At 38.7% G+C, this 12574-nt stretch overlaps 1 protein-coding gene across 3 annotated transcripts in view; it reads left to right on the top strand.

Moving 5' to 3' along the window:
- The first annotated feature begins 180 nt into the window (after window positions 1–180).
- LOC107319038 (toll-like receptor 13) overlaps window positions 181–12574 on the top strand; it is a 23576-nt gene continuing 11182 nt past the window's right edge. For 2 of the 3 annotated variants that reach the window (XM_015873528.2, XM_032446984.1), the window contains exons 1-2: window positions 181–283; window positions 11203–11308. The gene's annotated coding sequence lies outside the window, so the exon portion shown is untranslated. Of the gene's footprint in view, window positions 284–7809; window positions 10515–11202; window positions 11309–12574 lie in introns of those variants that run through there. The other variant, XM_015873529.2, reaches the window with a different exon arrangement.

Here is a 12574-nt window from a genome sequence, read left to right as displayed (position 1 = left end):
CCCGCCGGGTAAACCCAGCCCGCCACGCCCCAGCTCCAAATGCGGCCGGGATCCATCCTTCCCTCCGGCTCAACATGGAGCTGGGCTCTGGTGGCGCCGTTCCCGCCTCGGCGCCGTTCCCGCCCGCAGCCCCTGTGGGGACATGGCGCCTCGGCCCGGGCGGCTCCTTCAGCCCCCTCCACACATCCTCGTTCTGCTTCCAGCTGCTCCCTCATGGGTTCAAGAGCCCCAGACAGCAGGGTGATAGCTCTGTCTCTCCGGCTGTTATCTGCAGCCCTAACAGGTGAGCCTGAGGGAGGACGTTTTGGTACCTTACACTGGGATAAAAGCTTTATAGACATATAAAAAATTACAAGGCTATAGAAGGACTGGGGAAGGCAAAATGAGTGTTGTAATTCCCACAGTCAGTCAATACGGTGGTGGAGCCCAACTCTGAGGTGTTGGACTCGGTGGTTCTTACAGGTTCTTTCCAGCTGATACCAATAGATCCATCCCCATGACGTACACGTTCCCAGTTGTCATACCACTTGATCTCAAATCTTGTTTTGTTTTGTGTTGTTTTTCCTTTATTTGCACACAAAGCCACTGTTGCCCTCATACATCTCTCCGAATACTCCTTACTTTGTGTCTGGATAACAATGATTGATGGGAGTCTTTATTTAGCTGGCCGCTTATGTACAGAAACCAGGAGAAGCTTCCTGGTTGCTCCATTGGGCTCCATTTGCAGCCTGCACTGTGCTGTGGCCAAACAGTCCTTCGCAGGCTGTAATCTGAAGCACTTTGATAATGTCAGCTCTGTCATCACCACCTCTGTTTCAGCTCTTTGTTGGGTATTTGTTGGCTTTAGGTCTTGCACAAGTACAGCCACACTGAATCCATTGCCTCCTAAAGCTACGGACTGTGTTGTAAAGCAGCAAGCAATGCCTGTCTGTCATTTTCTGGATCTCAGCAGCCCTTCCTGGTAAATGAAATCGTTGTTTTCAGTCAACTTACACAGAAAAGAAAAAGATATAGAAGTCATTCCTGGAATATAGCTCTATTTTGTACAGTATGAAGTTGTAATTGCACTTAGATAATATGGCCCAGAGATTGGCTGGTAGATAGAAATAGTGCTTAGTCACTAATTACAAATATCCATAGTGCTCTATTTAGAATGCTAACAGCATTTTCAGGTAGACATACTTGAAGTCAGTCTCGCACATTAATCAAAAATGGGCTGTGTGATGCAGATGCTGCTGATTTGAGGTGGTGTTGGACTGCCTTGGAAGCACCCTCATAAATTGGATTTACTGGAGACAGTATTCACTGTTCCAAGAAATGCATTCATAAAATGTCAGGAAATTAGAACATTGCCTTTAGGAACACGTAATAGATGAGAGCTGGAGATGCATCAGAATCAAACATGTTTGCTGGCAGTACAGGGGAGGGCCTTTTTTAATGATTTTGGAAAAATATTTAATGGAAAAAATGCCCATTTGAGGATTTCAGGATAGAAGTTCACCCTCTGAATTCTGAAAACTTGTAAAACTATTGGTGTTTCTGTGAGGGACCCACTTAGAGCATCATCCTAAGGGGAGACTCATGCAAGAACTCCTGAAGTTTTAGCAAATCTGCTTTTTTTTTTTTTGTATAATATTTCCAGTTAAATACAATTTAGGAAATATTTCCACATAAATACAACATAGGAAATGTAATTCAACTTAAAAAAAAATAATAATAAAAAGTTGAATAATAAACAATTTAAATACTCCTAAACAAACCAAAACTGAACTTACAACACAGTAAAGAAAGCCAAATACACAGGAAATGGTTTTAGAACGTAACAGAGCTGAGGTAAAAACTGCTGTTTAATCTCAGTGAATCTGAAGCCTGCTTATCAGCTTTGTGCTTGTTAGTAAGTTAATCCTGGAGCTCGGGTTGAGTTTAAGCACATCCTTGCCATGTAAGTCCACCCAAAGCTGTACTGCTCATGCACTTCACTCATGGGGAAAAAAAGAGCTTGTGCTGAGCTCGTTAAAGGTCAACTCTGAACAATGTACATCCGTAGGAAGTAGTCAATACTAGGCAGAACTAAGGCCATTACCTGTCATAAAGATGACACTTCCAACCGTCCATGTGAGGGTTTATGTTGATTCCTTTTGAAGATTTGCTGTACAAAATGAGAACTTGGGCCCACATCTGTGCTTCTTTTGAAATGAGCTGTATATAGAGCTCATACAATGATTTGTGTGCCAGTCAATCTGTGGCTTTCACCAAAACCCAGGAAATGACAGTGTCTGTGAGCGCTAAAAGCAGGCATTCTTCTTTCAAACTTGACCATCTGAGACAGCACAGAGTAAACCACATGCTATGCAGAAACAGCTCAAAATATGAGCTTAAGTCCCTCTGTGTCTTTTATTTGGTTTAAGTTGAGTGACTTTGTTTACAAAAACAAATTAGATCCTTTGCCAGTTCAGTCTTTTCTGTCATACAAACTTTTGCTGTAGCTGTTTGAAACAGAGTGATTATTACTTACAAATGAGAGTGACTGCAAGCACCAAAATGCTAGCAATTAAACAAAATGTCTAAATTTAGGCTTCTAAATATATCTCAGTGCTCCCAGCAGCATGCCTCCTCCTACGTCGTTATACTGGCTCTCAGCATTCGACTGTTATCTGACCCCCTTGGTGAGGCAATTCTGCTCTCTAATCTGACCAAAAATACTTATTTGGGTTCGGTTGTTTTTGCTGTCATAATCACAAAAGTGCAAATATGGAGCAGAGAGAAAAGGAAGTGGCAGAGGTGAATGGAAAACGTCTCTCTAAGCACCAGGTGCACAGAGATGGCCCAGTCTTGTACAACTGTATCTTATCTGCATACTTTTCAGATTAGGCCTTATTTTATGGGAAACTTAGTTTCTCTTTACTGCAAGTTTTTAGAACAGATTGTAACATAAGCATCAGCACTTCTTCTTTTCATTTTATCATCTGCCAGCTTCTGTCACCTGTCAGCTGTCTTGTCCTTTTCATCACCTCACCTGCTCTCATTAAAATGTTTTTGCTTATTTAAGTTACTTCATTATTATTATTTGTTATACACATCACTGTTGCACATGGTTACAAGCTCTTTTTCTCTGGTGCTGTCCATGCTGCAAGGTAGAAGTAGAGGTGGATATCTTCTGAGTATGGATCACTTTTTAAATGTTACCAAAAGACCTTGTCAGGAGAAAGAAGAAACAGGAAAAAACTACACAGATAATCAGACAGAAGGATTCCAGTGTTCACTCAGCATTCTTTTGATTAATGCCCCAAGCTATTTTCATTTTACTGTTTCCTACTCTAATCTTCTCTATTATAAGAGGAATGTGCAATATTTCCTGTCTTCCCCAGTCAAATCTTGGGGTTTATTATTTGGGGAAAAAAATGACCTTTTGTAGTACCACTTATTTTTGAAGAAACAGATCAACTTTAAGACAAGCAAAACATTCAGCTCAGAGAGCCTAGCCTTTGTTGCAGACACTGATTCAGTACTTACCTGTACTGAATTACCTTCATAAGGCTCTGGCTGTGTGTTGATGTGAGGGGATGAATCACCGGCTTCACTTTCTTGCAAAACAACACAAGAGTTACGATCCCTGTCTCGCCAGGAATTAAACAGCTGCAAGGATGTTTAAAGATAAAGCTGTTTGTCCTTGTCTGTTTTGAAGGCCAGTAAAAAAAAAAATAAAATAAAATAAAATAAATTAAATATTAAAAAATAAAATAAAATAAAACCACGAACAAGGTAAAGAGGATTTCTAGCTGTAAAAAATATTTCTTACAAATAAATATTTTTTTCCTGATTTAGGACCCAAGTGTAGCAGTATTTATAGCCCAGTTTCATGGTATTTAGATACATTCCTTTTGGATGTGAGCATGAAGACAACTGTTTGTTGCCTGTTTTGTTGTTGTTTTAATATTACACAACTCTCTCTTCTAATTTGTGTGCTCAGTCTTTCTTCAAACAGCAAAGCTGCTTTATGTTACAAATTCCCTTGTGTTACCATCAATCATTTTCAGATGTACCTTCTTCCCTTGCAATACCTGCCTGTGTCTCTTGTTAAAAGGAGCCTGGAAGCTTAGAGGAGTCTCCTAATGCTCAGTAGTGGTAACACTGATATCCTGTTAGCAGGCAGCTTGCTACCAGAGGCTGAAGCCAATATCATCATTTTGTTTGTGTTCCCATGCTGAGAACAGCCTTTGCAATTAAAATTCCACCAGATGTTCCTTAGCAGAGCTACTCTGCATTAATTCTGTGTTCTACAGTTCAGCTCCATCAGTTCTGATCCCACTGATTTCTCCTAATTACTGAATTATTCTGAGAGGTTTGCATAATGAAATAATTGTATACATTTATAAAAGAATTCCCTTTCATTTTATGTGAAAAACTTAAAACATCACACTTTTAGCATGCATACAGCATAATTCTGGGCAGCAGTAACAATTTTTGACTGAGCTGCTCATAAGGAAAGCCTTTATTGCCAAGACTTTTCAGAATCCTTCAGGATCAGCTGTGTTTAAAGGTGAAGCTTTCCCAAGTGTAAACCCAGAGACCTTTCTCTACAGATTCCCACACAATGTGGGCAAATAAGAAATTATGCCTATGCATACTGGCCTGAATTTTACGTGTAAGCAGAAGTGAATGAAGTAGTAAGCACTCCTTTGGATATTTAGAAATTGGGATCATTATACACGTTTTAATTCACAGGTTTACATAGCATAGGAGTTCTTTGTAAAGTAATCAAAACAATGTTGTTTCATGAAGATGAGATCAGGACTCCTGCCCAAGACATGCCCCATGAGCAAGAATATGCCTCGACATTTAAAAACAAGCCTTAAAGGTTGAGATGTGAGCCATTTTAACATTAAAAGATTAGGGGACTTGCATTTTGTTGTAGCACAGGAGTATTTATTGCCAGTCCATTTACTTTTGCAATCAATTTTACTTTTGCAATCAATAGGATAGTCCTGTTAATGGGTTTAGTCTTCTGTCTGCCAGCACAGTTGTTCCAATTTCTGGTTTGTTCTTTTCCAGCATGAGAAGGTATTCAGCCCTAAAGTTAAAATGATGGCTGGTGTTGCTAACAGAAATGATTTCTCAGCAGTCTATTTGTGTGTATTTTGCACTTTGCTCCTTTGTTCCACATTTGGCTCTTGATTATTTGATGCATAGCGTCCCACAGAGCAAATCATAGCGGACTAATTAAGAACTATCAAGAGTTTCCCGAGTTATGCAAGATCCCCACAACTATGAAAAGGCTTTTCAGCCTCCCAGTCACATACTGTGAAGTGCTATAAATCAAACTTCTGAAAAGAATCAGAGCCGTGCTGCATGTACTTCTACTCTAGTTCCAGAAGAAAGTGATTCTTTTACACTTTACTGCTCTTTTTTCTTCAGTATTATTTTCCATAGCTTAAATCCCACAAACTAAGCACATATTGAATAACAGTCATGTTGATTTGATGAGAGATAGATCACTGATAACACACCAGTGGTGACACTGATGTCTTTATTTTCAGGTGGCTGTGTGAGAGTAAGTGAAGAGAGAGCGATTGCTCGGGTTTCTGTGCCAGAGCTGAGGCTGCACAATAAAGGAGACCAAACCTCCCGCTTCTGGGTGTCACATTACTGCTTGTGGAGGTCAGGCAGATATTTTTACCTCAGTGTCACTACTGGGAGAAACTTGGAAGACATCAGTTTACATTGAAACTGTAGGAGGCAGCCAGGTTAATTGTTAAAATGGGTCATCAGTGTCACTGCACGCAACAGACTTTATGGCTGGAGCCCTGTTCGTGTCCTCACCTCACACTTCAGGAGATCCACTGTTTGGGTTGCTCGGTGCCACGCTACAAGAACAACTCCATATTTGTCCTTATTGCAGTTTATTACTGAAGTGCTTTATTACTGGAGAAATTCTTCTTCTGGGTTACTGGATGCTGGAGTAATGCATGTTATGCTTACCCTTTATCTTTTTCATTAGAACAAAAATCAGAGACAGATTTACATTCAGTGGTTGTACTGAAACAGGCAGAAGCCAGCTGTTGTGTATGCCCTTGCACCTGAATCCACTATATTCAGTACGGTAAAATTACTGCTTTGAGATACAGCTAATTGTATTTTTTTTTTTCTTTAAAAAGCCTTCCTTTGGCCAACAAAAAGAGACCCACTGACTGCATGCATCTTCTCCTGCTACTGAGGACAACCACATGGAGCACCCAGCAAGAAATGACAGCTCTCACTTCCAGGTGGCCAGTTAGGGCAGAGAGAGCAAGAGTTGTCACTGGATTAAAAGAAAAAAAGAAACAGTAAGCCTTAGAGGAGCAAAAAGTGAATCTCTGTATTGACATACCAATAATGGAATAACCCCAACATCATTATTAAACACATTAAAGCAAACTATAGCAGCTGAGCTTTTCAAACTTTTGCCCTACTATTTTTTTTCCAACAGAAAAATGAAGCCACAAACTGTCAAATTTTGGGTTTGAAATACATGATAACCGAAACCAGCACTGATATTTCCCTTCTCTGATGTACTTAGTTAATCCTATACCCAAGTGAGAGGTTTCTGCAAAATCAATTTACCTGCAGCCTTGAATTCCAGGATACAATTGATTTTAGCTGGAAGGTCTTAGCTGGAGCTGTGAGGATTGCATTTGAGCCAGCTCCTCGAGTCAGACCAGGAAGGAGAAGATGTATTTACTGGTTGTGTGGAAGCTTCCCTGAGCTGAATTATTTTGCCTGCAGCCTGTCTCATTCAGGGTAGAGTACAACTTAGGTCTAAGACATGCAGTCCCTCAGAAAACAATCACGTTTCTGTGTGAGGTCTTACCAGTTCAACACAAATCGTGTATTCTTTTTTTTCCCCTATGATTTCATTTGCATTTTAACCTTGTACATAGTCACTTTTTCTTGATTCTTTTATGATTTCATGCAAAAAAGAGGGAGGAAAATATTTTAATGTTGAGAATTCTTCCCCCATCCTACCCAATAGCCAACAGGGAGAAAAGTGGGGGTGTCCTTCATGCTGTCTTTCAGATAGCTGAGTTACAGACATGACTTCATGGGTGGACTGTAATGAAGTAAATACTGCTTAAGTTACAGTGTAGTTATTTAAATTCATTCAGCAAAGACATTCACTTCTCCCCTAAATCATCATAATTAAGCATGAGATTTGTAGCTTGCATGCACAGATCCCTAGATACCTAATGGGCACATGGAAGGAAAGCACTTAGTAGATCGCTGCTGTTTAAGTTAATTTTGTCTACTGAAGCTCTCCTGTTTGAAAATAGTCTACAAATATGCTCTGCTCTGGCTGTGGGAGGGGAGGAAGGCTGTCTTTTATGACTTCTGAGCACCTTCATGTCATAAAGGGCAAGCAACTGGCTGGTGCCAGATCCTGTTTCATCACTGGATGTTCTCTACCTCTATTCCAGACTGTTCTATCTCCCTTCGCCTCAGCTTTGCTAGACCAAACAAACACCATTTTATCAACTTGCCCTTACTTGTCAGGTTTCCTCACTGCTTATCAGCCTTTCTCTTCTGGGTTCTCCTCAGTCCAAGCTTAGGGCTGAATACTGTTTTGCAGCTAAAATGTAACCAGCATGGAATGGAAAACAGTGGGTAGTTCAGTGCTTACCCATAGCCCCTCTCTCACCCCAGATAACATTTTGAATTTTCTAGCTGGAAAAAATATAATAATAATAATAATAATAATAATAATAATAATAATAATAATAATAATAATAATAATAATATATTTTTTTATTATTTTATATATAAAGCCTTATTTGGTCAATAAAGGAAAAGGAGATATAACTTTGGTAGTAATTCCATTGCCTCATACAAGCACTTTTCTCTGAAACCTAAAGAATGAACAAACTGTACAGACCTTTCTGGAGTACTGCCAGATCACTTCTGACAGGAAAACTCAGCTGTGTTTTCTGCTCATGTGGGTATTGTTGCTATGTGGAAAGTTCAAGACCAGCAGTTGGAAATGTGTCGAAATACTGTGGAAGGTTATTGTATTTCAAAGGGTGAAGTTTTTATTCTAAATCACTAACTGCCATTTAATTCAACCTGGTTGGAAGAGTACACAGTTCCTTCAACTGATCACAGAATCATTAAGGTTGGAAAAGACCTCTAAAACCACTAAGTCCAACCCCAGCCCACTCTCCTGCCCCATGCCCACATCCCTCAGTGTCACATCTCTGTTGTTCTCCAACACCTCAGTTCATGGTGGACTTACCTTCAGAATCCATGAGTTTTGTTTAACTCTGCTGACATACCAGCTGTCAAGCCAACCATGTCCTCACTAATGGGTGTGCCAAGTGAGGCAAGTAGGGGTTTATTTCTTTTGATGAGGAAAAAAACCCCAGAATCTCCACTAAGTCATTTTGAGCTCCAGAATAATGTTTTACAAAGGAGGCAGAGAGGGTGGGAGAAAAAGAAGGAGAAAAATACTCATGCATGAAAAAAAAATGCAGCAGCCTTAGAAAAAGGGGAAAGCACTTACTAGGGGAAAGCATATTTAATAGATGTACATCATCATTATCAAATAATTGGCAGTGAAGAAACCTGAATTCTCTATGCCAGCCTTGGTGATGGATAGATCTTTTCCTAGCAAACCAGTCTCACAAGTATTTATATATGTACATAATCTCACGTGGATAGCACAGGTGACTGAAGCTGTGGTAGCGTGGAAGTGTTTGCAAGATCATGCAGAGTTGAAATGATATCATGTATATACTTGAGGTTTGGTTAACACTTCAGTTTGTATAAATATAGAATCATTTGGAAGGGCTCTTGAAGGTCATCAAGTCCAGCTCCCCAGCTCTACATTTTAGACTAATCAGTGTAAAAATTATTTTATGCACACTGTTAGCCCATCAATGCATTATTTTTAAGGTTTTGGAAATGGGTGTTCTGTGAGCATGCACTTGTCTTCCTGTGTTGTCTGGAACTCTGTTCTGATACGTGCTGGCAACAGTTATTGAGTGGTATTTATAGCTTTGTTTTGTTCTCTACTGGAAAGACTAATCTCTCAGAAGCTCCATTCCAGCACCTCAGATTAATTGTCTACAAATTAACTTCAAAAAATTCTAGTGCAGGAGTTGTTTTGTTGCAGGAAGTATCCCAGCTGAGATAAGGGTGCTGTATAGATAGCAAAAAGGAGCAAGGGGCAAGGGATGGTCCTCTTTGTACGAGTCAGCAAAAGATGGCTGTGAGCAGCTCCAAGAAGAAGAATACATACTGATAAAGTCAAGAAAAAAAACAATACGAACAAAAAACCCTGCCTACTTGTGGTATTTTCATGTAATAGATCTGTACAGCTCGCACTCAGTGTTGCTTATTCTACATTTTGTGATATAGATAGAACTATGGAAAGCAGGGATACGGACAACAGAAATCTTTTTTAATGAACGTGGTTGGCATACAAGTGTAACAAAATACCATGAGCTTTAAGCAGATGGCTATTTCACATCAGCAATCAATATATCTACATCAATGCCTTTATTACACTGCCAATTTATTATGACCTCTTAAGAATGTTTATCTTTGGTATGACTAAATGAATGCTTATTTCAGGTCACTGTATCCCTGTTCTGCATCAAAACTTTTTATATCAGAAGCAGTATCATTTCAATCAACTAAAAGCATCTCTCTAAAATATCACACCACAAAAGATTCCCAAGGGATGCAACTGTCAACAAACACAAAGTTTAAATGTTTGTATCACACTAGAGGTTTATGAGGAAGTCTTTGCATTTGCCCCCACTGAGGTATAAGCCTTATATTAGTTTAAGTTTGTTAATAACAAGGTTTTGGCAGTGGCACAGTTAGTTTATAGCAATGGTCCTAGCCAAAGTATCCATACAAAATCTCAAACTCATGCGCTGATTTCAGTTGAGTAGGTGTCAAAAAAATCTGATTATGGGTTAGAGTTAATTATTAAAGAACATACTTAAAGACTTAAACTCGGTTCATTTGAACATAAAGTAACAGATTTGCCTGTGTTTTGTAATTGGTTATGAATTGTCTTCTTGGATTATCTTGACAAAAATCTGGGTAAACAGAATGGTAATGGATCGGTAACTCTGCAAGAACACATCTTATTATAGATACTGAAGTTGGAAAGCCAAATACAAGAGCAAAATCTGTCTAAAAACAGATAACTTCTGCTCCCACTCGTTCCATGCCAATTCCCTAATTAACAATTAAGACTGGGATTAACTCTGACTTCAAATGAAATTCTCATCTAAGAAGCTGTCTGAAGAAAAGTGAGAGCCAAAACTGTTTCTATGTCAAAGAAAAGAAAAGAAAAGAAAAGAAAAGAAAAGAAAAGAAAAGAAAAGAAAAGAAAAGAAAAGAAAAGAAAAGAAAAGAAAAGAAAAGAAAAAGAAAAGAAGACAGACTAACATAGTCCACCAGCTGCTACATCTGTCAGAATTATAAACACATTCAGCAGCAGAATGGAACAGAATCATTTCTAAAAGTTGGTAATTAAGTTTCAGTAATATTGAAAGATTCCTTCTTAAAATTCTATAGATTTTTCCCACAAATGGATGATTATCTGTTTTACTCTGGTTATCTGATGCTTTCCATACCATCACAACGCCACATCAGTGGTTCTCTTCCTCATCAGCTATTCTAGTCTGCTGAAGGGTCCCACTTAAAGATTAGATAGAAAACAAAACCACCAAAAAACAAAAGCACAAGAAAGCAACCTACAGCAATCAGCCTTTAATTGGCAAAACCATCTTCAACACATTCTTACACTGATTTTGATTGTAACACTGTTTTATCTCAAGGCAGTCTAAAAGCTTAAGGAATGTATATAAAAGCAATTTCTCACTGAAGTTTATGATTCTAGCAGTATTGTAGTTTGTGAGTTAACACATTTCTTATTTCACCTGTGCCTAGAAAACACATCACTGATGAATCTAATATTACAACCTGCCAAATGACTGAATTAGGTAGTTTGAATCTGCAGAGAACAAATGCAATGCAGAGAAGCAGAACAACATAGGTTTTGTGTCTCAAATCCTTGTAGACTGCTTAGTGAACTTTCTCATGTTATTTCGGTGCTTTGCAGCTTGAAGGAATCCCACTGTGACTTGAAAAACCAGCATTTCTATAACCTCATTTTCATTATACCAAAGGTAATCTTACTATTTTCCTTTGCAGTTCAGCAGAACCATGATTTCAAAACTCAAGCAGCTTGACATCTCTTCTTCCTGTTTTAACTTCACACTGAGATGCAGGCATACACAGAGAACAACATGGATATAAGGTATTAATGCTTTTCAATTAACCAAATACCCTAAGACTACCTCTCCAAAGTGCTGCTATCGCTGCCTTTTTTTCAGAAGATATGACTGTTTGCAAGTAAAAATAGAATAATTTCTATTATATCTATTATTATAATAAATTTCTATAATAATTTCTATTAATATCTATTATGATAATAAAGTTTAAAATGATGGGAGAACTTTTTAATTACTAGCTGTTTTTTGGGCACTTGTTAATAGGTCACTACTCCTAGCAAGATTTTGGCATATATTGCTGTGTGCTTTCATGTTTTTCAGGAATTCTGTAGAATTTGTTTCTTAAGTTACAGAAAATTCTATTCTAAATCTGGCAGCTGTTGGCCAGAACTAAATGCTTGGAAATGCAGATGTTATTGTAAGTTAGTTAATTCCCTGTGGCTCAATATTTATTTCCAAAGGTATGAGGAATACAGAAAAAGCATTTCTGCAGTCAGCTCATGCTTTGGTTGACACCAGTAGAGGGCAAAGCTCTGAGAACAGACACTTCTACTTGGAAAACAGTAATATGTGGCACTAATAGTAATACTTATCCTTTTCTTAGAATAGTTGGAGCTGAATATGTCTCAAGGTAGTGACCTTTCTTTGTTGTGTTCCACGGGACAGAATTTGCCAGACCCATCTCAAAAATATGTTCTCTTCCTTTGTTATTCTTACTGCTATCAAGTAGAATAGTTGACAAGCTTGGTACCACAGGAGGGATTTTCTTATTCATTATTTGTTTGAGTTTTTGTGAACAGATGACCTGAAAAAAAAAAAAAAAAAAAAAAAGGAAAGAAAGAAACTAGAGAAGAATTATCTTGAAAACGTCCTTCCAAACTTTATTCTAAGCAGCTTTGCCTTGGAATCTAAGGCTGTATCAGTACAGGTAATGGGGTGAGTGTGCAGCTGTTGAGCCTCTAGACTTGCTTAATTCAGCTTTACCTAGTTGCCTCTGTTTCTGTGGCAGCACAGGCCTGTAGGGTACCTGTCCTAGTTTTTACTGCTGTCCTAGATTGTTTCTGAAGCCTGTGCTGCCAGCAGCCATGGTCTCAGTAGAAAAATGAGTTGTTCAGTATAAAGTTAGCTCTTATCTAGATACACAGTCTTCAGTTGTTTTGACATTGGCAGGCCTGCAACAAGTTCCAACATCACTTTGAAAATGGGAGTGAACAGTGTTGTTGAGTAATCACAAAACAGTTGTCCTTGCTGTTTTAAGAAAATGAGTTGCAGATGCTTTTTTTCCCCAGCTG

The sequence above is a fragment of the Coturnix japonica genome, chromosome 11 (assembly GCF_001577835.2).
Source record: "Coturnix japonica isolate 7356 chromosome 11, Coturnix japonica 2.1, whole genome shotgun sequence".
NCBI lineage: Eukaryota > Metazoa > Chordata > Aves > Galliformes > Phasianidae > Coturnix > Coturnix japonica.
The sequence above is the reverse complement of the archived record's forward strand: the minus strand, read 5'-3'. Positions and strand labels throughout refer to the sequence as shown.